The sequence below is a fragment of the Peromyscus californicus genome, unplaced genomic scaffold (assembly GCF_007827085.1).
Source record: "Peromyscus californicus insignis strain IS unplaced genomic scaffold, ASM782708v3 Scaffold_4__1_contigs__length_199733344, whole genome shotgun sequence".
In the NCBI taxonomy this organism is placed as follows: Eukaryota; Metazoa; Chordata; class Mammalia; order Rodentia; family Cricetidae; genus Peromyscus; species Peromyscus californicus.
In genome coordinates this window covers 118,531,795-118,557,408 of record NW_026294562.1, presented here as the reverse complement: position 1 = coordinate 118,557,408, position 25,614 = coordinate 118,531,795, and the positions used below count along the sequence as shown (strand labels likewise).

The 25,614-nt window shown below is 44.6% G+C and overlaps 1 long non-coding RNA gene across 2 annotated transcripts; it reads right to left on the bottom strand.

Moving 5' to 3' along the window:
- Positions 1-3,564: 3,564 nt before the first annotated feature.
- LOC128094329 (uncharacterized) lies at positions 3,565-25,280 on the bottom strand. 2 transcript variants are annotated; one of them, XR_008212917.1, is made up of 4 exons: positions 24,381-25,280; positions 14,914-15,090; positions 12,859-14,452; positions 3,565-6,583 (listed from the first exon to the last, which is right to left on the bottom strand). It is a non-coding gene; the product is annotated as an uncharacterized LOC128094329 (long non-coding RNA). The 2 variants fall into 2 exon arrangements; XR_008212916.1 differs by lacking the exon at positions 3,565-6,583 and having other exon boundaries at positions 12,326-14,452; positions 24,381-25,260.
- Positions 25,281-25,614: the final 334 nt, after the last annotated feature.

Genomic DNA, 25,614 nt, shown 5'->3' with positions numbered 1-25,614 from the left:
TTGGTTTTTCGAGACAGGGTTTCTCTGTGTAGCTTTGCGCCTTTCCTGGGACTCACTTGGTAGCCCAGGCTGGCCTCGAACTCACAGAGATCCGCCTGGCTCTGCCTCCCGAGTGCTGGGATTAAAGGCGTGCGCCACCACCGCCCGGCGCCAATTTGATTTTATGGTAAAATCTTAGGCAGAAGTTTTGCACTTTTTCTGAGTTATTGGATTACTATCCTTTTATTCCAAAGTAAAAGTTTCTGATGAAACAAAGACACATTCAAAATGTTTCATATTACTGCTGCAAAACCCCCTTCACTAGCTGGACCTCAAGGATTCTGAGGACCATGGTGAACACACTCATTTTCCCATGCCCTTCTCACGACTGGTTATTAAACATTCCCGCTAATAAAATTAATACAAAATGGTACTTGTTTTAATTGCTCTTTAATCACAGTGAAAAGAAATGTAATGTGTTTACTAGACTTCTGAATATCTTACTTTTTGAATTATTACTATACCACTTTATGCCCATGGGACGGTTCTTTTTTCTTAATTAGTAAGAAAAGTCCTTAGGGTCTCTGTAAGTTAGCACTTCATAAAGTAGATTACAAAAGTTTTCCCAATATCGGATTTGTCTTATAAATTTTTAGGAATTTTTTTAATGGTAAAAGACATGTTCATTTTCAAATTATCTTTTTTATTATTTTTCCTTGTATGTGTCCTCTCACACTTATTGTCACAAGTTTATAAAAAATACTTGAGCAATCCTTCATTGTTTTAATTTTTAAAATATTTAAACACTTTGGGCATCTACATATTAATATAGATTTATTTAAGAGTAAGCAGAAAAGGTATTTTTGAAATGGAAGAGGTAGAAAAACCTTCTATCGTATATTTACAAAATGCTTCTTTTATTGGAATATTCCTTGAACCAGTCACCAGACATCTCTCTAGACTCTGAACAATGACATCTCTTGGCTTTTTTTCCTATTGCCTCCTCACAGAGTTGCATCATATTAACCAGGAATTTAAATCCGAGAAGGGAAAATTCCTCCTTCTGATTCTTCTTCTCCAATTACTTTTGGGCTACCATGCATTTGTTCTTTCAGATTAATATTTTCCCGATGAGGAGCTCAAGGGGGGTTTTATTTTAAAGATTTATTAGTTTATTTTTTTCTGTATGGGTGTTTTGCTTGCGTGTATGTCTATTCACCATGTTCGTGAAGTGCTTGCCAAGGCCAGGAGGGGGATTGAATCCCCTGGAACTGGAGTTACAGAAGATTAGGAGTTACGATGTGGGCGCAGGGTTAAGTGCTCTTAACTACTAAGGCATTTCTCCATCCTGAAGGAGAAATATTTTTGTGTCATACCTTTGATATTTACCCACATGGAATGAAAGCTAAGAAACATTTTCTTGAGTCCAACTTAGCCATAGGGATCTATTTTCAATCAGGCCACTATTTCAGTAGAGGGAGATGACTGACCCCTAAAAATGATTTCACACCTGATGTCTAGGAAACAGCCTAATTCCAAATGCCCAGGAAATAGCCTAAATGCAGAAGGTCCACCCTCCCCTGAATGATTGACACTAGGCTGGGGGTCCGTTACCCTGGAAAGTCCCTAGCCGTGCCTGTTATGATTGGTTGAAATGGCCTTGCTGCCCCTGTGCATTTTCCCCTTTAAAACGCTTATTCTCCCCTGCCTCTGGGATGCGGTTCGGATCCCGACACTGGTGGCTGCCTTTTTCAGTAAATTTTCTGTTTGCTCAAACCCGGTCTTCTTGGTGGATTATTCCCAGACTCTTGGGCCTTAACAATTTTAAGTGTTTATTAAGTCATTTTAACAAATGCAATATAGCTATTACTTGTTAATGTAAGTAATAAGTTTTTTTTAATCTAAATGTTCTCAAGTATTAGTAAGGAGCGAGGCATTCTTTCGAATTTTGAAGATTTCTTTAACGTCTAACTCACCCATAGACTGCTCGAACAGTGTTTCCGATGTCCATTGGTCAAAGCAGCTGGGAAAATCTGCCTCACTGGTTAAGTTGTTGGAAAAGGGAAGAGTCTTTTTCTAGACTTTTCTGGATACTGCAGACATTCTAGTAAAACCAAAAGCCCATGATGGTAGCATCTTCAGCACTGTCTGTAATGCGGCACTGAAATCTTATCAATAACCCTTTGTGCATTGAAAAGTTTTTATGGTAACATCTATTTGTCCATCCTACCCCTAGGAATGAATCTTTTACTTATAGCTTTGGAAGGCTGTGTGCTGGTAATTTGGAAAATATTGGCTCATCTTGTTATTTACATCTTTCAACTGTGACAGATTTTATTATACAGAATTTTAAAAGCCACATTCATTGCGTCATCATGGATCTCATTAGAAAGCAGGGAAGCCATGGTAATTTTCACTAACTTTTCAGGGAAGTCTGTCACTGGCACTCAGCAGTGCTGACGTGAAGGCTGATTAATCTTTCTGTTGCTCTGGTGCACATCTCCACCTGGTATGCTGTGACAATTCACTGTGCAACATGCTTCCGTGGCTTCATCATTCTTACCTTGAAAACACAGCTTCTCACTCTCAGGGAGCTCCTTTTATGCTTAAATAGTCAATTCCTTTCCCCCCCTAACCATTAACTGATTGCACTCAAAATGATGCAGAAACTTAACAAGGATCAGAGTGCTATTTTTAAATGTTTTCTTGCAAAAGACACAAAAAGGGAGATTATTAGCAGCTATAAAACTGAAGGAACAATAATGTCATGTTTTCCTCTTTATAGTTTTATCTATTTCCTTTGGCATAGATCCTTCCTCTCGAGTTGGCAAATGCTCTGATTGCAGCAAAGTGCAGCTAAGTAAATTAATAGGTTTCTTGGGGTGGCTTGCAGGAGTATGGGTGACTCCAAGGCAACTTTATACTGGAGACCCCATCCTAGTATGGATGGCGACTCATGAAAGCTGCACCCCATGAGCTCCCTGCAGGCAGCTCTGCCTGACCACAGTCTCACTCCCCAGCAGCTGTTACTGCCCAAGTTAACTTGGGAGGAGCCTTGTGAATCCTGTCTGCTTTAGATGCTTCCTGAGACTTGTGAATTTCATTCACCTAATTCAGTAAGTAAGTTTCATTTACTTCCTGACTCCCAACCAGCCTCACCTCTCCACATTCCAGAAGGAAAGGTTTCAACTGGAGGATATAGCTATGCTACCTTGTCTACAATGTTAGTTAGATTTTCTCATACTTGTGCATTAGAACTAGAGTAAATGATTCATTTAAATGGTTTGTAAGTTCAGTGCCGTTTACCCAATGATGTTGTGAAGATGGTATATGCACCAGCTTATTGCTTGTTTTTAAAGAGAATGTAACCAAGCTGGGAAGAAACTACATCTATGTAAAAATTAAAGATTAAGAGTAATACTGTGTAAATGAAATGCATATTCACACATATGAGGGAAAGGTAAGAATGGATTAAGAGAAATATAAACAGCACAGAAAAGTGTTACATAATTTATTATTGATATGTAGTATCCAAATCAAGGAAGTACATATACATGACTCTGATCCGGAAAGAGGCAGAAATATTATAATCAAGAGACTCACCTTATATGAGCAAAATGAACAATAACAACAATAAAATCTCTACAGAAACATGACTGTGACTTTTCAGTTGAGTCTACAGAAAGAAATGGTGTAAAAGTTGCAAGCATTGAATGGAATCACGTTTAAAAATGAGAACTGGAACACATTTTACACACGTGAAAACAGATGCTCAAAGGTAATAAACAAAGTTATAAATGTTTCTGGGGGAAAACTGATGTTTATCTTCAAGTTTTATACTTAACCAAACTATTAGTCAATATAGAAGGTAAATAAAAGCAATTTTAAGTATTCAAACAGTGAAAAATCCTGTCTCCCAGGCACCATTTCTGAAGAATTACTTAAGACTATATTCCAGAAAATGGACACACACACAAAAGAAAAACAAAGGAAAGGATACAATGAGATGTAAGAAACAACACAAACTAACCACCAAATCCAAAAGAAAAAAATTCCAGGACAATGGTTGTACAGTGGGCCAAGAAAGACATTTTATTTTCAGACCAGGATTAAGTGAGTTCCAGAAAAATGCTTTCTAAAGGGAGGGTGAGAGAATAGCCTTATCAATGCATAAAACAAATAAAAATCACGAGTATAACAAGCACTTTACTGATGGAACTATCTCTCTAACCCCAAGTTAGATTTTAAGAAAAAAATTAAATTAGATAGAGTGGCCCATTTATTATACATTATGACCAATGGACTTGCATGGAAACATTCCAACCACCCAGACCCACAGCTGACATTAGGGTTTACTCTTGGTGCCATACATCCAATGGGTTTGGACAAATGTATGATGATAGGTATTGCCCATTTAAAAGTGAAATAGTCTCACTGCCCACTCAGTCCCCTGTGTTTTGTCTTTTATCTTGCCTCTGACACAACCCTAGGTGTGGTGGTATTTTGTTCCCCAAAATATTGTGCACCCTAATAAACTTATCTGGGGTCAGAGAACAGAACAGCCACTAGATACAGAGGCTAGAAAATGGTGGCACTCACACCTTTAATCCTAGCATTCCAGAGGCAGAAATTCGTCTGGATCTCTGTGAGTTCAAGGCCACATTGGAAACAGCCAGGCATGGTAACACATGCCTTTAATCCCAGAAAGTGAGTCTTTAATCCCAGGAAGTGAGGGCAGAAAGCAGAAAGGTATTTAAGGTGTGAGGACCAGGAACTAGAGCTGTTTAAGCTTTCAGGCTTTTGAGCAGCAGTTCAGCTGAGATCCATTTGGATGAGGACACAGAGGCTTCTGGTCTGAGGAAACAGGATCAGCTGAGGAATTGGCAAGATGAGGTAGCTGTGGCTTGTTCTGCTTCTCTGATCTTCCAGCATTCACCCCAATACCTGGATTCAGGTTTGTTTTTATTAATAAGACCTGTTAAGATTCCTGCTACACCTAGGGATAGCTCTACTTTTTCCAGAAGGCCAGAGGATTGGCATCATGTAGTATGCAACTCTTTTAGATTGGCTTCTTTACTTCATAATATGCATTTAAGTCTCCTCCATGGTTTTTCATGGCTTGAGAACTTATTTCTGTTTTAGTGCTGAATAAATATTCTGCTGTCTGGATAGATCACTCTCTTTATCCATTCAACCTACTGTAGGACATCCCAGCTGTTTCTAAGTTTTTAGCAGTTATGAGTAAATCTGGTACAAATCCTGTTTCTATGTACCCAAGTCTGACAATTAGAAGAGTTTTAGTTACTTATATTTCTTCTTAAAAATTGAAAATTTTATTTTTGTTTATGCATATGTGTGTCTGTATATGTCTCTATGTGCACATAAATTTGGGTGCCCATGAAGGCCAGAAGAGGGTGTTAGAAACCCTGAAGTTTGAGTTACTGGTGGTTGTGAACTGCCCAATATGAGTGCTTGGAATGAACCCAGTTTCTCAGGAAGATCAGTGTGCTGGTTGACTTTTCTTGTCAATTTGACACAACCTAGAGCCACCCAGGAAGAGGGAGCATAAATTGAGGAATGGCCCAGGTAAAACTGGCCTGTGGCCATGCCTGTGTGATACTGTCTTGACTGATGATTTATGTAGGAAGGCCCAGTCAATTGTAGGCGGCGCCATCCCTAATCCCTACTTAGATGGGTTTTGGCTACATTCAAAAGCTACCTAAGCAAGTCAGAGAGCAAGCCTATAAGCAGCATTCCTTCATGGTTTCTGATTCAGTTTCTGCTTGCATTCCTGCCCTAACTTGCCTCAATGAAGGACTGTGATTTGGAGGTGTGAGCTGAAATAAGATGTTTTTCCCCTTAGGTTGCTTTTGGTCAGGTGTTTATCACAGTAACAGGAAGCAAACTGGAACAAGCCGCAAGTGCTCTTAATTACTGAGCCATCTTTTCAGCCCCTCACTTATACCACATAGAGGGAACAGGAACTGGGAGATACTAGACCTGCCCCAGTTAGCATAGCTGAGACTCTCTTCCAAGACTAGTGTCCCTTATTGTCTATGGGGCTGTCACTCACATCACAGAGCTGTCATTTTTTTTTATTCATTTTACATACCAACCACAGATGCCCCTCTCATCCCTCCTCCTACTCCACCCTCATCCCCTCCTCCAACAGGGTAAGTTCTCCCATGGGGGGATAGCTAAGCCTGGTACATTCAGTTGAGGCAGGACCGAGCCCCTCCCCAACTTATCAGGGATGAGCAAGGTGTCCAACCATAGGTACTGGGATCCAGAAAACCGGCTCATGCACCAGGGATAGATTGTGATCACACTGCCAGGGGCCCCTCAAACAGACCCAGCTACACAACTGTCTCCTGCATGCAGAGGGTCTAGTCTGGTCCCATGAAGGTTTCACAACTGTTGGTCTAAAGTTTGTGAGTTCCTTTGAGCTTGGTTCAGTTGTCTCTGTAGGTTTCCCCATCATGATCTTGACCCCTCCTTGCTCATGTAATTCCTCTTCTCTCTCTTTGACTGGACTCCCAGAGCTCAGCCTGGTGCATGGTTGGGGATTTCTGCATCTGCTTCCATCAGTTACTGGATGAAGGCTCTATGATGACAGTTAGGATATTCACCAATCTGATTACGAGGGTAAGTCAGTTCAGGCACCCTCAGCACTGTTGCTAGTAGTCTAATCTGGGGTCATCCTTGTGGATTCCTGGGAATTTCCCTAGCACCAGGCTTCTCCCTTACCCCATAATGTCTCCCTCTAACAAGATATCTCTTTCATTGCAGAGTTGTCATTTTTACTGATTAATAACTAGTCATTAATTAGCAATAATCAGAGTGTCACCAATGGTTTAGAGAAGAGTGGAGGCCATTGATGAGTAGACTCACTGCTGCTAACAGACCTCATTTCACAATGTTTATTTTCTGTTCATATGCCACTCAGCATGTCTCATGTATTTTGAATGAGAACATTCTATTAATGCCAATGGGATTGATTTTTAAGGAAGCATTAAAAGCAGCAAATGTGATACTGTGTGCAATATTGACTGAGACCCATTGTCCTGCCACGCTGGTTATGACCTTAATATTAGCCAACAAAGAAAAGTAGGAGATGAGTGTGTTTGTAAGGCTTTCCCCTCAGAATGGAAGAAAGCCTATACCCAACTCAGTGATGGGCATGGAGCCTTCCTGAGTGGTCTGGCATGGAAAGCCAGCCATCTAGCCAGACTGCATAGACCACACAGAATCCGAGGCACTGCCTGCCCAACACACCCATGTTCCTTTCTCCCACCCCTCGGGCCCCGTGCTGTACCGGCTGCAGAGTCATCAGTGGCTTCACCCAGTACAGAATCCTGTGAATGAACCCAGCTCCAGATTCTCTTGTGACTTGATTTCTTCAACTGCAAAACAAGGCTAATCATCATGCCTACCTCAGGAGGTTTTGAGAGGATTAAGTACATGTACGGGAAATGTGCAGAGTGCTACCTGTCAGGCAGCAGGAACTGCAAGTGTTAGCCGTTAGTATTGCTGCTGTGGCTCCACATTAACGCCATCAGAACTCTCAGATGTCAGATTTGCACCATTTGTTCTTCATGACGGTGAAAATAAGATTCACCCAGGCTCTCTTCAGTAATAGAACTTTATAATAATAACATGAGAATTTCTTTTTCACCAGAATTCTCTAAACAGCTTCTATGTGACATACTATTGGTGACTTCGATTTGTGCCACCTGAGATATAAACTTGTGTCACAAAACAGTGTTTCCAACTGCTTTCTGTTTCTGCTGTGTCTCTGAATTTCAGGCTTTTGTCCCTTCGGCCTTTGTCCCCTTTGCTGAACACCTCTTAGGCTGAGCTGAGTGACCCTGGATAATAAAACGCTGAGGGATTTGAGGCCCTATCTCCATGGGGAGATACCAGCAAGTTGATGTGCTGTGGGATGGTCTTTCTGTATGCTGTGAATGTGTTTTGCTCTCATTGGTTGATAAATAAAGCTGTTTGGCCAATGGCGAGGCAGAATAAGGTTAGGTGATACATTCAAACTGAAGATGGAGAGGAAGAAGGGCAGAGTCAGTGCAAACACGGGCCAGCCACCCGAGAAGCAAGATGCCAGCAGACTGGTAATGCCACGGCTGCGTGACATTACATAGATTAATAGAAATGGGTTAATTTAAATGTAAGAGCTAGCTAGTAATAAGCCTGGGTCATCAGCCAAACATTTGTGATTAATATAAGCCTCTGAGTGATTATTTGGAAATGGCTACAGGGTGGGACAGAGAAAAGCCTCCCGTTACATTGGTGCCACATGGAAGGTGAGGTCAGAGAGAAAAGTGGAACAACTCCACAGAGCACAGATGAGATCAGGCCAGTGAGGCGCTTTCTGACAGAGCATGCTGACTTAATATGAGAATCAGAGTGGCTTCTTCTAAGAGGACCTGGGTGTGTAAACCCCTTCCTGTGTCCCTTCCATAAACACAGAGTGAAATATATTTGTCTTTAGTAGTGATTAAAAATATAAAAATGAAACTAATGATTAAGAATGTGGTATTTAAAAAGTAAAATAACACGGCAATGACGAAAGAATTACAGCAATATTGCTCATGTTTGAGTCACCGGGGGTAGCTTGTCTGTCTATGTTAAACTCATAAGTGATATATATACCCTGGAACTCTAAACCTACTTATGAAAATCCACCCCAAGGAAATAATTAAGGAGGTTAAAGTGTGAAATTCTGAAACACATCGAATGTTTGTTGAAGAATAAACTTCAACTAAGGAAAAAAATAAGAGCAAATATTATTTAGAATTTTTTTATTTTATGTTAAATTACACATATATATGTGAGCCAGTGTATGTACACATGTGTGCAGTTGCCTGTGGATACCAGAGGAAGGTGTCAGATCACCAGTGGCTGCAGTTACAGGCAGTTATGAACCACTGGTTATGGGTACAGGAAACCAAACTCAGGTTCTCTACAAGAGCAGCCTATGCTTCTAACCACTGAGTTATTTCTCTAACTGGTCAACCAAATCTTATAAAAATAGTTAAATAAAAATTTTATAGCCACTTTAATAGAAGCATAAGTGGTCATTAAAGCAGAACTTTTAAAGCAAAACTGAAAGCACTTAAGATATGATATTAACTGAAAAAGTGGGCACGCAATTATAGTTATACCTTAATAAGTATACAAGCTCTTTTGCACAGAAACAGAGTTAGATGGGACTGTAAAACCAAAACCAAAACAAAACAATGAAGTTATCAGTGTGCTGAGGGATGGGGTAGGTACTTTGGTACTAATAATTCTGGTTATTCTTGGGATAACTAATTCCTATCCTTAGCTAGGAGATAGGCTGGGCTAGCAGAGAGATTAGGAAACCATTTCTGAGTCTGACCAGCTCCTCCCAGGATCTGCGGCCTGGGTCAGAGTGGATGCAATATAAAGTTTAGGAATCTGCACTCTGTGGTGTTGTACTGCTTTTTTCTCTGACCTCATCTTCTATGTGGCATGAACTTGCTGACATCTCCCTGTGGTGATTGGACCTCAAGTTCCTCAGCTTTTTGTTATCCAGGGTCACGCAGCTCAGCCTAAGAGGTATCCACCAAACCCATGAAGGCTGAAAGGACAAGAGCCTAAAATTGTCTGTTTTGGAACAAGATGGAACAAAACAGATGATTCACCAGTGGCAAAGAGATTGCTCAAGTCCCTTGGGTACCCATCTTCAGGGAGAGAACCAAGCAGGACACAAAAACAGACAGGGTCTGTGGTGGTCATGGCTCAATTTCCCCTACATGAATGTCATGTGGCTAGGGAGTGGGCTCCCTTGATAGCCCTTTGGGCTGTGTCCTTCATAGCTGAGTAGAAGTTGTCCTTGGCCTTGCTAAGGGCCACAGCTTTCTCTACAATGCACTCCCTCTTACAGTTCTAAGTCACAGGAGGCAGTCATCAGAAGTTACAGTGGATGAGGCCACTACCTGCAAAGAGCAGAGAAAGCTGGGTAATACGCAGTGACCATCTAGGCGAGGAAACTACTGAGAATGACTGATAGTGTCCAAGGAGGAACCAAAGTGTGTGCGCAGAGAAGCACAAGACACCATTGAAGCAGCTCCTGCAGGGGGCACTTTGCTCTTTTTAAATGCTTTGATCATTTCATACATGTATCCACTGTAATTTGGTCCTATTTCAATTCGATTGCCCCGTCTCATCCCGTCCCACTCCCACTGAACCCCTTCTTCTCCTCAAGTCCTCCTCCTGCTTCCTTGTCTGTAATTGTTGGGGACACAGTGAACTTAACTAGATCTGGTTACATTACCATGGGCCAGGGGTTATTTACTGGAGCATGGTCAACTTACCAGTGGCCCCGCCACCAAAGAAAGTGACTTCCCTTCTCTCATAACCATTAGCTTCCAGTAGCTCCTCAAGGGGAGTGAGGCCACATTGAATCACTTGATTCCTGCCCCGATATTTGGAGAGAACAATTTTATTCTTTTTTTCTTGTTCTAACTCATACCCAGAGCATGGATTGCCATTTAGGCCAGTGGTGCTAATAGTTTTATTCCCAGGGAACACCTAACAAAGACTAGAGAGACTTTCTGTTCTTCATAATCAAGACAGGCATCTGATGAAGAGAGTCAAGGCATGCTGCCCAGCATCCTGCTAGACACAGGCTAGGGCTCTATAGCCAAAGAGGGCACAGAATGTCAAAAGCTCCCAAGTTGAGAGACCCTGCTTTAGAACCAACCCAATGATTCAGATATACTCACTGCACCATGAACAGGAAGAAACACAGATGATGAGGATGATGATAATGATGATGATGATGGTGATGGGTAAAGATGATGGAGACAATGATGGTTTCTCAGACTTACTAAGTGCTTACAGTTCTTTATGTACTTTTGCATGCACTATATCTGAGTTTCTTTTCCCTGCTGCTGGATCAAATATCCCTGAAAATGTGCTTAAAGGAGAAAGAATTTATTTGGCTTACAACTCCAGGTTGCAGTCTATGCTTGATAGTTTTTATGTCCACTTAACAAAAGCTGGAGTCATCTGAAATAAGGGAACTCAATTGAGAAAATGCCCCCACACAGATTGGCCTATGGGCAATCCTGTGGTGCATTTTCTTAACTAGTGATTGATGTATGGGGGCTCAGCCCACTGTGGGTGATGCCACTCCTGTGCCGGTGGTCCTGGGTTCCACAAGAGGGCAGGCTGAGTAAGTTTTGGAGAGCAAGTCAGTAAGTGGCATTCCTCCATAGCTTCCGCTTCAGTTCTGCCTCCAGGTTCCTGCCCCGACTTCCCTCAGTGATGGGCTGTGATGTACAACTGTAAGCCGAAATACACGCTTTCTACCACAGTTGTTGTTGGTCATGGGTGCTTTATCACATCAACAGAAGCTTTAACTAGTGCACAGTCCATCAGGGCAAGGAAGTGACAATGGCAGGAACTTGGGAGAACTAGTCACGTTGCATCCACATTCAAGAGCAGCAGCAATGAATTAGTGCATGTGAGTGCGCAGCTTGCTCTCGCCACTCTCGTATAGTTCAAAATTTCCTGCCTGGGGAATGGTGACACCCACAAAGGGTGGGTCTTACCCTATCAAGAAGTATAATCAAGATAATGCCTCAGACATTCTCAGAGGTGCTTCTGACAGCTGGTTCTAGAATTGTATCAAGTTGGCAACTTTAAACTAACAATTGCACATTAAGTTACCAGATTCTTCCAATTTAAAGAAACAATCATAGATACTTGTTTTTAAGATCCCTGTTGGAGTGAGAAAGTCTAAGTTAGAGAGAGCGGAATTTGCCCCAGTCACACACATAGCTAGCACAGGGCTGAGCTGGGTTTAGAAGCATTAGTGCCTCATGACTCATAAGCATAGGATTTTTGAACTTTGTGTGCAGAGAAACCAGGAGACACTAAAGGTTTCCCTGAACTCTGAATTTGTCCAAGGTTTTACACGTTAGCAGTGGGTCCAGGGTTATTTATTTCCAGACTATTAGAAAAATCCATCAGAATGACTGAAGGGCTTGTGGCCATGTGGCAGAGGCAAATGGGATGTTGTTATCAAATCCTTTGCACATCTGAGATCACAAAGGGAACCGTGTGCAAACCACAACACCCGTGCTCTTCTCCCCTGGCTGTATTGCTTCACAGTGTGGTTACTGAGAGTCTGGTGCTTCAGAAAATATTTGTTATTTAAGCAGAGTCTTCTCCAAGCCCAGACCAAAAAGCTCCTTTGAACTTGGGTGATTCATGCTAAGGTCCTGTTACTGGCTGAAGACCTATTTGAAATAGATTGCAATGTATTCCAAATTTATCAAAATGAAATGCTGCCAAACAAACGTTTCTTATGTATTAAAGTATTTATTTCTTTGGGTTCATTTTAATAAAAGAAAGATCAAATTATAGAAACATACACAAAAAAAGTGTCAAAACCCAGGATGCCCACAGAAAGAGTATCAAAATGCAGAAGTTGGAGGAAGGGAGTGTTTCGAAGGGAATAAAATAAAAAGTGTGCCTCACTCTTAGGAGTGCAGCAATCTACTGTCCCTAAGCCCCGCAAAGACAGAACCCTGAAGTCATCATCTGCTGCTGCCAGCTAAGCACACCCACACACTTCCACAGAGGAAGCTCCAATACATGTTTGAAGAGATACCCTCAGTCTTAAGAATTGAAACAAGCCAGGCGGTGGTGGCGCACGCCTTTAATCCCAGCACTAGGGAGGCAGAGCCAGGCGGATCTCTGTGAGTTCGAGGCCAGCCTGGTCTCCAAAGCGAGTACCAGGAAAGGCGCAAAGCTACACAGAGAAACCCTGTCTCGAAAAACCAAAAAAAAAAAGAATTGAAACAAAAAAGAAGGGCTGGAGAGATGGCTCACCAGTTAAGAATACTTGTTGTTCTCGCAGAGGACCTAGGTTTTGTTCCCAGCACGACCATCCATGTGACTCCAGTTCCAGGGCTTTCCACGCTCACTTCTTGCCTCCCCAGGCACGTTACGTACACGGCATACGTACACCCATGCAAGCAAAACACTTACATGAATAACAGTAAATGAATTAATATTTTTAAAAAAACACACCAAGCATGACGCCACCAGTCCCCTCACCCAGGAGAGGTGCCTTGTCTTATTTTCAGAGTGTTACAAAGGTTGGAAACAGGGCTGTTTGTTAGTTGGCTGCAATAGAAAGTCAGAATTGGAAAATTGGCAGCGGCAAACTAAGATTGGTTGCAAACAGCTGGTCCAATGGCCATGTTAACCCACCTTTCTCTCTCTCTCTCTCTCTCTCTCTCTCTCTCTCTCTCTCTCTCTCTCTCTCTCACACACACACACACACACACAGAGACAGAGAGAGACAGAGAGAGACAGAGACAGAGACAGAGAGATGGGCAGAGACAGAAAGAGAAAAAAGGAAAACAGACTAGACAAGAAAAGAAGAGGAAGGGAGGGGAGGGGAGGGGAGGGGAGGGGACAGTAATAACTTGGAGGTAGGAGCCGAGATGGAGGAAGCATGGCTCAATGATGATGATCAGCTCATGGTTCTCTGGGTGGTCCATGTTTGTTATGCTGCAAGGACTTAGTAGGATTTCTTTCACCCTGGAGACTTGAAATTCTGTTTTCTTACTACTGTGGTTCTGCACTTCCACAGGGCTGGGGTTTTAGGATGGGCTGAGGGAACATCTGGAAATGGAGACTCTTGGCTGTGGTGGAACTCTCAAAGTCTCTTTGTGTGGCTTTGTTCTGTCAGAGCCACACGGCAGATGCTCCTGCAGGTCACAGCTTAGACCTCTCACACCAGTAAGCATTTGACTTTCCTACCCAAGGCCACAGAGAGAAATGTAAGGGACAGGCCCATAAGTCACCTTTCTCAGCTCTGGAGGATTAGCTACGGTCAAGGGGGCAGATGTGATGATAGCCTCCTCCATAGAGGAACACTGACTAGGCTTACAGCCCTTCCCACATGGCGGCTATCCCACACACTCCTTTGAACTGGTTCACCTTTCATCCCTACTGGGTGAGTTAGCCCCCAGGGTAGGCGCTCTGACAACCATTTCTATTCTAAGCATGAGAAAAACAAAAACACTGAGGAGGAGATGAAGGGACTCTACCAAGGTGATAAAGCTTGTAAGAAACAGAGTCCAGAGAATCCTGATCCAAAGTTATGTTTTTACTTATAGCTCTGTGCTGCCTCTGACTGCTCATTGGAGAGGGGAGGCAGAAAAGTCGCCTCAAAGAAAGGAAACACAGCCCTCCACCAAAAGGAGGGAGGGGTGGGAGGCAGACAAAATGAGAGCTGTGTATGACTCTTGTTACTTGTCATCTGTCCAGTAGGGAGGACGGCAACAGAATGCAGAATGTTGCAGGGCAGGTGAAATGAGGGGACATATGGGAGCCGTGTATCCGGGTACAGCAAGCCAAGGAAGCCAGGCTTCTTCACTGTATTCTCGGAGTTCCTCCTGGCATCTCAGGAATACTAGAGGGAAACAAGAGAGGGGGTTGTGGCTGGGCCTAGCATGGGAAGCTGTGTGTCCCTGAGAGCAAGAATGGGGGAGCAGAGCCCCTCAAGTGGTGATGAGACACAGGAAGAGCACCTAGGCCTGTGGATGAGCCATGGATCCTGTATGAACCCTTACCTACAAGGGCGCCAACTTTTGTTTTAGAGAGGAAACCAAGGACCCTCTGAAGGTGTCGAGGGTATCATTGCTCTGCAGTTTAACACTGGCTGAGTGCCCACCCAGCACCAAGAACATCCAATAAATGAATGGAAATGAACTTTTATGAAAGTTAAAAAAAATGGATGTCTGGGCCTCAGATGCTCCAGCTTTGAGGGGGAAGGGCTATCCATACAAGCTGGAGCCAACATAAATGGCATCTTGAAGGCACTTCCTGTGGCTTTCCTAGGCTTAGAGGTGTTTGAAGTGAACCAGAACACACCTTCTCTTTGCCCAGTCAACTGTTTGCAAGAAAGAAGAAAGGCATGTGGTTGGACACAGAGGTGGGCATGTAGGATGTTGGCAACAAGTGTTTGTTTCCTACTTTCAGGTTGGTCTCTTTCTGACCGGTATGTTGGCTCTGACGGTGTGGTCTCTGAGCCTTGCATCATCCGCACATCTGTAATGAGAAAAGGAACATCTTTAACTCACGTGGCACAGCTCTGAATGACAACCCCAAGCAAGGTTGCATTATGGACTGACAGCTCCCCGAACACGCAGCCTCAGTCATATCCCAGCATGCTCCTTGATTCTGTGCGGGCTCCATCCCACAGGAGCCGTGGACTACATACCAGGTAACGCTTCTACATGGGGAAAAGAAGAGGGTGAAGAATTCAGTATTCTTGATGCCAAAATCTGTAAAATTAAATTTCTGCTATTTTTTTTTATAAATAGAAAGTTGAATCCGCTCCACCTAAACAAATAAATCATGAAATAGACATGTTAATTGCTATTGTAAAACAGGAACCTAGATTCACTTTGATGTGAAGTGAACAGAGCTTCTCTCTGTTTATATTTCCTTTCTATAGATCAAACAGCTCCTCGGATTTTTCCCTCTTCCAACATTTGCATGTTTTGGACACACACACACACACACACACACACACACACACACACACACACACACACATACACATCCCAATATGAGAATACTGGGTTCCCAATATCCATTTCCTCTGGCTCCTTTAGGTAGGAATTAAAGAAATGTTAGGGAAACTGACACTTTGAAATTCTTGTGTGTCATGCCTGAGAAGAGCTGTGTTTTTTTTTCGTTTACGCATGCCAAGAAGCCAGTGGTTGGCTCTGGGTCACTGTGCAGGGACTTGAGGACAAGGAAGATCAGCTAATCCTTCCTCACCTTTCGGGAGGCCACCCACCTTTCATTAGCTTAAGCACACTGGCTGCCAGCACCAGGCTGGTAAGTAATAGCAACTCTTCCCACCAGGAAGAAGCCTTTGATTTGATCTAAGCTTTTATCTATTTAATCCTACCTGCTGTAAACATTGATTAAGCAGCTTCCGTGTGCCAGGAGCTGTGGGAGGTACAGGAAAGGGGAGATGAATTAGATTCAGTCCCGGTCCTCCTGGAATTCACCATCCAAAAATCTAGCCAAGCAATCATAAAGTATAAAGCGTTATGGGTGCTTGATCACTTGGTGGGAAAGTTCCAGGGAAGTGTGAACTTTTGTCTTAAGATCAGAGAAGCTGTGGTTTGAAGGGTGAGTAGAAGTTCTAAGTTGGCTTTTTTGTTTTGTTTTGTTTGGCGGGGTGGGGGGGTTGAGGTGGGGACTCAGGTGCTGCAGAAAGCTCCAGGTCAGACAGAGTGAGGGACAGATGGGCCTCAGGTGGCTGAGAGTAAAGGATGTGTGCTAAGTGATGGGACTAGCTCTTGAGTTTGGAATATAGAAACAGGAAAAAGGGATGATTCTTGCAAGTCACATCAGGGGATTAGGGTTTATTTCGTTAGAGCAGAGAGAGAGAGAGACCCATGAAAGGATTTTTTTTTCCAGATAAATGCTTAAAGCACACAATCAGTTGTGAGTTTGAAAAAATAGTCATGGTATTAGCATAGAGATTAGCCCAGAGCAATGAGGCAGAAAACAAGACTACCAGGGGCAGTCTGGGTGCTGAGTTAAGAGGGCTTCCAAATGCTCATCCTCCTGAGCATGGCAGCAGCAGCAGATCAGACTCCAGGAACCCTGCCTGTGTGAGGAAATGCACAGGGTGTGTCAGAAAATTAGACTTTAACAACTAGGTGCTTTGGATGGCGGTTTACCCAGAAATTCACAACGGGCTGAAACGCAGAGTATAAATGTCCGTGAGTGCTCAGACACAAACGGGGCATCTGTACCACCCGTCCCCTCCAAGGCTCAGAGACCCTCATGGAGGAGGGGGCAGGAAGACTTTCAGAGCAGAGGTCTGGAGACTGAAGATGACAGCATCTTCCGGACGGGACAAGAACACTGCTCTCTGAGTGCCTAGCCGCCCTGGCTGCCTGCACAAGGCCAGCACGGGCTCGAGTCAGTCAACAGTCTAGCGTGGATGGGGAAGGGGTTCGCGGAGATCCCATCCCTACCCAAGGAGCTTTAGCTGGTAGATGGCTTCTGCAGGAAGGAGAGTCGGTTTCTTTTTAAGGTCGTGGCCCCTGGTGGGTTGACTGTTGTAGATGAAACTCTAAACAGTCTTATTAAATAAGAAACCCAGAGCCAAATACAGAGTTAAAGCCAAGAGATCAGAGCAAGAGCCACTACTGCCTTATTTGACCACCTCGCCGCCATCACTTCCCAAGAGAGAGAGAGAGAGAGAGAGAGAGAGAGAGAGAGAGAGAGAGAGAGAGAGACTTTCTTCCTGTGTGACTGTCTTTTTATTGCCTTCCTGTTCTGACTTCTCATTGGCTCTAAACCCAACCACATGACTTCCTCGTCACTGCCTTTCTATACAGACCTCCAGGTCTTTATGGTTGGTACTGGGATTAAAAGTTCGTGTCACTGCTTGGCTGTGTCCTTGACCACATAGAGATTCTGCCTGCCATGTGATCAGATTAAGGGTGTGTGCCACCACCACTGGACTGCTACTAAATGGCTCGCTTTTAGCTCTGATCCCCAGGCAACTTTATTTATTAACATATAAATAAAATCACATTTCAGCACAAATAAAATATCATCATAGACCGTGCTTCAGTGGATGTCCCCACTCACAGGAGTATACGGGCAGCATAAATAGGAGTCAATGGGTTATTTACAAATAATAAAAAAGAGGATACAAAATTGTGGGGGAGGGTGGGGAGGTGCAGGTGGATCTGGGAAGAGTTAGGGGGAGAGGTCAATAGTGAGTATGATCAAAACACATTGTATAAAATTCTCTAAGATTTAATTAAAAAATTGTTTTCAGGGGATGTTATTTGGTTCATCCTTCCTGATCACAACCCATCTCCGAGGGAAGGCAGGGCAGGAACCATGGAGGCATGCTTATGAACTTGTTCCCTCTGACCTGCTCAGCTACCTTCCTTATACAACCAGGGACCACCTGCTCAAAGGATCCACATCCACAGCGGGCTGAGCTCTCCTGCATCAATTAGCAATTAAGAAAATGTCCTTCAGGCTGGAGAGATGGCTCAGTGGTTAAGAGCACTGCTTGCTCTTCCAAAGGTCCTGAGTTCAATTCCCAGCAAGCACATGGTGGCTCACAACCATCTATAGTGAGATCTAGTGCCCTCTTCTGGCCTGCAGGGATACATGCAGACAGAACACTGTATACATAATAAATAAATAAATAAATAAATCTTAAAAAAAAAAAAAGAAAAAGAAAAACGAAAATGTCCCTCAGACATGCTCACGGGTCAATATAACAGAGGCAATACTTAAATCAAGGGCCCTCTTACCAGGCGTGTCCAGTTGACAAGAGATGCTAATTATAACGTTTCTTTCCCCAACAACTAATGAAGAAAAACAAAATACTAGAACCAGCATTGTGGCTCATGCTTGTAATCCCAGCTCTCAAGAGGCCCAGGCAGAGGGAGTGCCCACCCATTCAGAGGTATTCTAGGCTACATAGTGAGTTCCAGGCTATCCTGGGCTACAGAGAGAGACTCTCAAAACAAACCCAAGAAGTGCCAGAGATGATAAAAAAGGAAGCCATAAATATCCCAAGTCTCATCACCTGGCCCAAGGGCCAAGATTGAGCTCCAGAGTAATTGATTGTCTTTGGTGTGTCTCTGGCGTCTTCACCCTGGATAATCTGATGGCTGGACATGAGATGTAAGGCAGCTTTTAGGGTACGGGTCTGGCCCTCTGTATGCAACAGTTTAAAGATTCCAAACAAAACAAAATAGTAACAAAAAGAAAATACAGAAAAAAAAATGATCAAAGCAAAGAACAAAACTAAACAAAGGCCCAAACTAGCCACCAACTTCTCAGCCGGGTTAAGAGCCAACGTAGAGTGCTGTCCGCTTTACTGTGCATCTTGCCTAACTTTCCTAGGGAATTTTAAACAACTGTACAATGAACTAATTAAAATGTTTTTTAACGCAGGCAAGTGTTGTGGTTTGAAAGTGAAATGTCCCCCACGAGCTCATGTGTTTGAATACCTGGTCCCCAGTTGGTGACACTGTTTTGAAAGCTATGGAACCTTTAGGAGGTACAGTCTTTTTGGAGGGAGTATGTCACTATTGGGGTGGGCCTTTTTGGTTTTATAGCCCCACCCTACTTCCTGTCCACTCCGTGCTTCCTGGTTAGAGACAAAAGGTGTTTTGTTCTCTCCTGGTGTTCCTGTTGCCACCCCTTCCTGCCATGTGAACTGTTCTCACAAGCTGTAAGAGAAAATAAGCCTTTCTCCCTTAAGTCGCTTCTGGTTAGATCTTTAGTCACAGCAAAAATAAAAGTAATAAATGCATTACAGCTACTATTTCTTGGCTGACTCCAGATATTCAGTCAATCTAATGTAAAGTTAATTGTTCTTGAACTATAAAACATGAATTATAATAATAATACTCATTGCTTAGGGGTAGAGGATTATATATTAGTGTAAATGTGTTCTGCAATAGAAACCTGACTACCTTGTGCCATAGGTTCACAGTCTGCATAGCATAACTATGGTGTCTCACAGGGATCACAAAACTTGATCTCCCCTCTCATACAGATCTGTCCTTGCAGTACGCCCTTACATTTGGCCCCCAGGTCTCACTCCTGTATATGCCTCAGGCTGAGACCCCTCTCGGATTATGTCCTGGAATGGACCCCTGTACATTATTTAGTTGATTTGTTTTAAATGGTCAAGAGACTGCTACCATGCATGTGTGAACTGCTACATACTGCTACAGGTGTGAACACAACGGTAGACCAGACCATTCTTGTGAGGGCCTTAGAAACACCAGGTTCTCAAAACAGCAGAAAGGACCAAAGTAAGTACGGCCCTCAGATTCCACCTCTCACACTGATTTAGGAAGGCAAGTGTCCTCCAGCTGTGCTTCAGGGATTCCTGGAAGGCTTGCAGGAGGGATATAATGAAATGAGAGCTCTTGATATGCTGCCTACCTTTCCTGCTTCCTGTTAGAGGGAGGGGACACTGGCCTCTGTCCCCGAGGTTGATCCGGGGAGTTGCCTGCTCTGCAGAAGCAGTAGTTTGCAGGCAGCAGTTGGAGGGAGATGGCTCTGGTGAGGATGCTCTGCCTGCCATGACATTTCTCTAGTCCACCTGATCTGTACTGGTAAACTAGAGCATTGTCACCGCAGCCAAAACTGAATCCCGGGTGGCTTCCCCAGCAGAATTTAGGCTCTCAGTTCTGGAACTGGATGTCTTCAGAGAGCCGCAAGAAGGAATCTGCTTTGTGCATGTCTGGTGACTCCAAGGTCCTTGTTGGCAACCTTTGGTGTTCCTGCCCTTGTGGACTCACACTCTGCCCTTTGTCTTCATATCTGGTCAGTGTTCTGTCTGGGTGGAGATCTGGATCTAAGTTTCTCCACAGCCTCATGAGGTTAGAGGTGCTCTCCCCACTTCAGTATGTGAACTAAGGACATCTCCATGGCAATATAAAGTGGCAGGATAAAGGCTCACATTTCAACATGTGATTTTGGGGGGGTAGGAGTGTACAGTTCATTCTGCAAAACTCACAAGAAATAGGCCAGTGCTTTGCCTGACTCATACCTCTAAAGGGGTGCTATATCTTTAAGACTAGTCTGTCTGTCCAAAGCTACTCAAGCCACAGAACACAAATGAAAATGTGAGCACATCTGTTAGATCCTAAACCCCTAACCTCATAAATTCTGTACTCATCTTGACTCCCCTGTAACCCTCCAATATGTTCATTTAATTTAATTCACGTGGTGTGTGTGTGTGTGTGTGTGTGTGTGTGTGTTCAGGCTGGCCTGGAACTCACAGAGTTTTCTTCCCTCTGCCTCCTGAGGGCTGGGATTACAGACACAAGCCACAATACCCAGTGACAAGCTTTAAAGCATGCTTCCATTTAAGACTCTAGTCCCAGTTAGGCGGCAGGTGGATATTCTCATTTGCTAAACATGAATTAAACTAAAATGGCTTTTATGGATGTGATGTTTTATTGTTCAGATCTGATGGAAAGGACGGCAGTAAGAACTTGGGGGAACTGCTGTTTAGTGAATAGTGAATAGCACTCAGAATAACGACATTGTGGTGAGTCTACCTGAGACGGTAAGAGCAAATTCCCAGCTTCCTTTTTATATGCCCAGCAGCTGCTCTGTCTCTGCTCCCCTTTTCAAGGGATTCGAGAAATGTTCATTTCCTTTGTCCTGATGCAGGCTTCTCAACCCTGGCACTGCCAACACCCTGGCTGGGATCGTTCTTTGTTGTGAGTGAATCCTGTGCAGTGGAGACACTCAGCATCATCACTGCCCTTTGCCTTAGAGACATCAGTGTGTTTCCAGGCATTGTGTCATGAGGAGGAGGGGCAAAGTCACCCTCAGTTAAAACCACCCCCTTAAGGTATGCAAAGGTACTTTGTAACTGTGCAGTGGGAACGTGTAGCTGATTTCTACGTACATGGTAAAATAGCTGATTTCTGTGTACATGGTAATATAGGGCCAATTGCTTAAATAACTCCTTTCAGATCACACTGCTCATCTGCCTCAGCCTGATGAGTTTGAGATTAAACTGCAGTCACCACAAGCTGGAACCGTCCTCAGATGGCAGAGGGTGTTTTCCCCAAGTCACCACCAGAGGACATCTGTGTGAGTTAGCAGAGCTGTTTCTGGCTAGAGAATGCTGGCCAATGCAGCATGTGTGCATACAGTTCCTGTAAGACAATGCAAGAGCCTGAAGGCTTGCAGAGACACCTAGATCCATCTTAGTGAGTTTTTATTTCACAGCAAACTCTGTTCTCCTGGAGGTACACAGCTCCTGAGAATCGGATGCCCAGGTTTAAACAGCATGAAATGCAGTGGGTGGCTGCTCCTCCCACTTCTGTGGTCACAAGGGCTCATCTCACTCACTCTGCCTGCCAACTGCAGGAGAGACTCAGTTAATGTAATTAAAGGAGGCGAGGGCCTCCCCCTTCCTAGGTCTGCTCCCTGTGCTCCATCAAGGAGTGCTTTAATGGTCCAGTGAAGGGCTCAGCCCAGTGCACCATGAACTGGAGATAATGTCTGGAGTCGGGTTAAGGGAACTCTCCTGCCAGCGGAGCCCATGCCATCTGCCCATTTATTGACAGCCTTGTCAGCAAAAATCTGGAGTCTGAAGGTGGGCAGGCAGCCAGCATGCCTTCCACCGTCTCTCCAGCGTCTCGCTAACAGATGTTGTGCCTCGTGCCTGGAGCTGCTGTTGGCAAATCGCTGCATGCTCATGTTATTTATCAGAGGGTGCGGGGAGGGCAGAAAGGGAGATGTGTTTTCCAGGAAGGAATTTGTATTCCCTTCCAGGTTTTCTGTAGATGTTAAAAAAGAAAAAAAAAATAGGGTTTGAAACTGACTTTGAAAAATGTGAATTAATCAGCTTATTGTTTGACACTGGAAAAACAAAACCCTTCCAAACCACACAGTTATTTGAGGAGCCAGTTCCCAAGTTCCATAGGTTATGTGGATTTGAACACTTGCATCCGCTCATTAGGATCTGTGTGGCCTTGGAGGGTGTCTTTTAATTAGACTGTCACACAAAAGCAAATGAGTGGGACTGTTTCTTCTTTCTATGGATAGTACCACACTCATACTGCGCTCTTATCCCAAATCACCGGGCATCAGTCAGACTGTTTACTCACTGAATAAAGACCAAGCTGTGATTCTGTGACTAGACAATGCATGCCCACCCTTGACAAAGGAAGTCTGACTAGCTCTTTAGTTTTTAAAGGGGGGTGACGCAAAAAGAGGATCAACCTTTGAGAAGTGAGTTGAAGCCTCTTTCCTGGTTTTCCATGTATGTCCAGACAAGCCATTCTAAGTTGGTCCCTCTTGGAGAGCCTTGCAAAAGCCACTTTATCCAAGAATTCTCTCAGATATAAAACCCCCAGCCATTGGCTCTCCAGAGCTCTGTGTTTGTCTAGTTACCCATAACAAACAGTGCCTTCGATCAGGAGAGAAAAATAGGGTGGAAAGGAAATAACTGGCCTCAAGAGATGTAGGGAGGACCAGAGAGCCCTAATGTGGACATCCATGGATGGTTCCTTAGCTGAGAGGAAGGTGCTCCACGTTTCTCTGCCGATTATTTCTTGCCATAGCCATGGAAAAGTCTCTACCCAGACATCAGAGAATTCACCAAGAAGAGGACTCGTGTTGTCTGTGGAGATCCAGGAAGCAGCTTGGCACCCTCAAAGCATCAGAAACCTACTGTTAGGGATCCTGAGTCAAACGGGGCAAGTAGAAAGCCAGCAGGCTGCTCTTCACTGTGGCGCCTGTGCACCATGCTGAGCCCCATCTCAGGGCTCCTAATGAGATGGTACCAAACAGAAAGGAAAGGGGACAAGAAAGGCCCCATGCAAGCAAATGCAAAGTGCACCTGGTTGTAAGCTCCCAAACTAACTGAAGAGTGTGTAATTTACCTTTCTCCCCTCAGTGCTAAAGCCGTAGCCCCTGGAAACACCACTTCCAGCACCTGCACTGTGCCTTAAGACTGAGCCGTCCTGACGTTTCCACCAGCCTCATTTCCTTGCCCAATGGACAGTTTTCCACCTGGCTGGTGTCTAGGTGAGGCCATCCATTTGGCACTTTATCTTAGGTTGGTGGCTTGGTTCTTTGCCCATTCGGGCTAATCACATCTCGGAGTAAGCTAGAAACACCATGTAAATGAAGCTGTGATGGAGGATTGGAAAGTGTGACCCGAGCTGCTGATGGGAGGTGGTAATGAGAAGGGACAGCAGGACAAGGTGACTGTGTCTAGAGGTGCGCTCCTTTATGGGATAAATGAGATCCTGGGTTCTGGGACAAAAGAGCACAAGGTGAGGGGTGGTACCCTATATGTAAGCCCAACCTGAGGCCCGTGGGATTCCTGAGAGTGAGACCACAGGAAATGAACAGAAGGTCATGATTAATGACTGCACCTGTCCCCGCTGAGGGCTGTTTCCAAAGAGCATGGCTGGGCTGCTCCGTCAGGCAAGCCAGTGACCTCCCCCATTCACATTTCTTCATCAGTTGGCCCTCATGTAGCTCTAGCACCCAAATAAGAGCAGAACTCCAAGGGGTTATAATTGCTGCTGGTTGAGTGAGGAAACATTGGCTAGCCTAGAACTGGGTCAAGGTTAGCTACGTCTTCTCCAGCCAGTGGGGAAGGGCTTCACTGCGGGGTGTGTGTGTGTGTGTGTGTGTGTGTGTGTGTGTGTGTGTGTGTGAAAGTGCAGCATCCAAACCTGTCTCCTTCTTACCTTTCCCTCCAGGGAAGCTGAGTATTGTGGTTTCTGCTGCCCTCACCAACCAGAGGCTTCAGCTTGCGCGTCCACAGCTGGTGGGGTACCTACCTCTGTCTGCAGGCTGTGATGCTGAAGACAAAGGCCATTTGGAACCTGTGTGCATCGCGAAGCCAAGAGCAAGGCTCACTGCTTTATCGATGCAGCCGGAATGCCGAGAGGGCTCCCTCAGCCCAGCAAAGATGCCAAGAGACAACCGTAGCTGCTGGAGCTCTGCTGCTGAGCACAGCCGCTTTCCCCTGCCTGCTCGCTGCACAACCAGCTCCTGCGGGATCCTCTCTGCTCTGCCCCTGCACTCTGCCTGCCTCCGAGGATCCTTTGTACCTCTGAGGCTTCTAGCAGATGCAGGGAGTCAGGGCTGTTGCTAAGAGGCCGCTTGTTTGGAAAGGAAAGGCCAGCAGGTGTGGGGGGGTCTCAGCCTGCTCTTGGACTGAGGCTGGCAAGCTAAGAACCACAGGCAGGACTCAGTCATCAAGCAGCTCCTTTATTTAGCAACCCAGCTTGTCTGCAGCGGTGCATCTTTCTGTGGCTCCTTATCTGCCTTGAGAAACTGTCTGGCAAACAGCCAGGGCCCCTTTTCTGCTTCCTCCAGGAAGGAAGAGGTTGGGGTCATGTCACCGCTGTCTTGCTGCAAGCGGGGCTGGCAATCCTCCCAGTGCTCTGGACCCTCTGTTTCATCCTGGGTGTTGAGCAGCCAGCTGGTTCCCTGCAGGGGACACAGAAGCCACCTGCATGCCAAACTAACAATCTTCCCACAGTATTTGCAATTTAAAACTAATGAGGGAAACAGGCCAGGTGTGAGACTTGCATCCTGGGGACTGTGGTGGCCATCCTGTTTTGAAAGGGTGGCTACCCTGTCTTGGAGGCCTGATGTTGTCATAACTGAAATCTTCAAATATAGCCAAAGAGTTAATTTCAGTGTGAAAAAAATTTCAAACATTCACATCTTGCAACAAATTTTTTTTTTTTTTTTTTGAGGCTGGGTCTTATGTAGCCCAAGCTGACCTCAAACTGGATGGGTCGTCAAGGATGACCTTTGACTTCAGGTCCTCCTGCCTCCCTCTCCTGAGTGCTAGGGCTATGGTAACAGTTGTGTACCGCCACCCTAGGCCAACACATCTCATTTTAAAAGCATCAAGTAGGCTGTGGTGGTTTGCATAGGAATGACCACCAATAGGCTCATACATTTGAGTGCTTCAGGAGTGGCACTGTTTGAAAGGATTGGGAGATGTAGCCTTGTTGGAATGGCTGTGGCCTTGTTTCATGAAGTGTGTCAGTGGAGGTG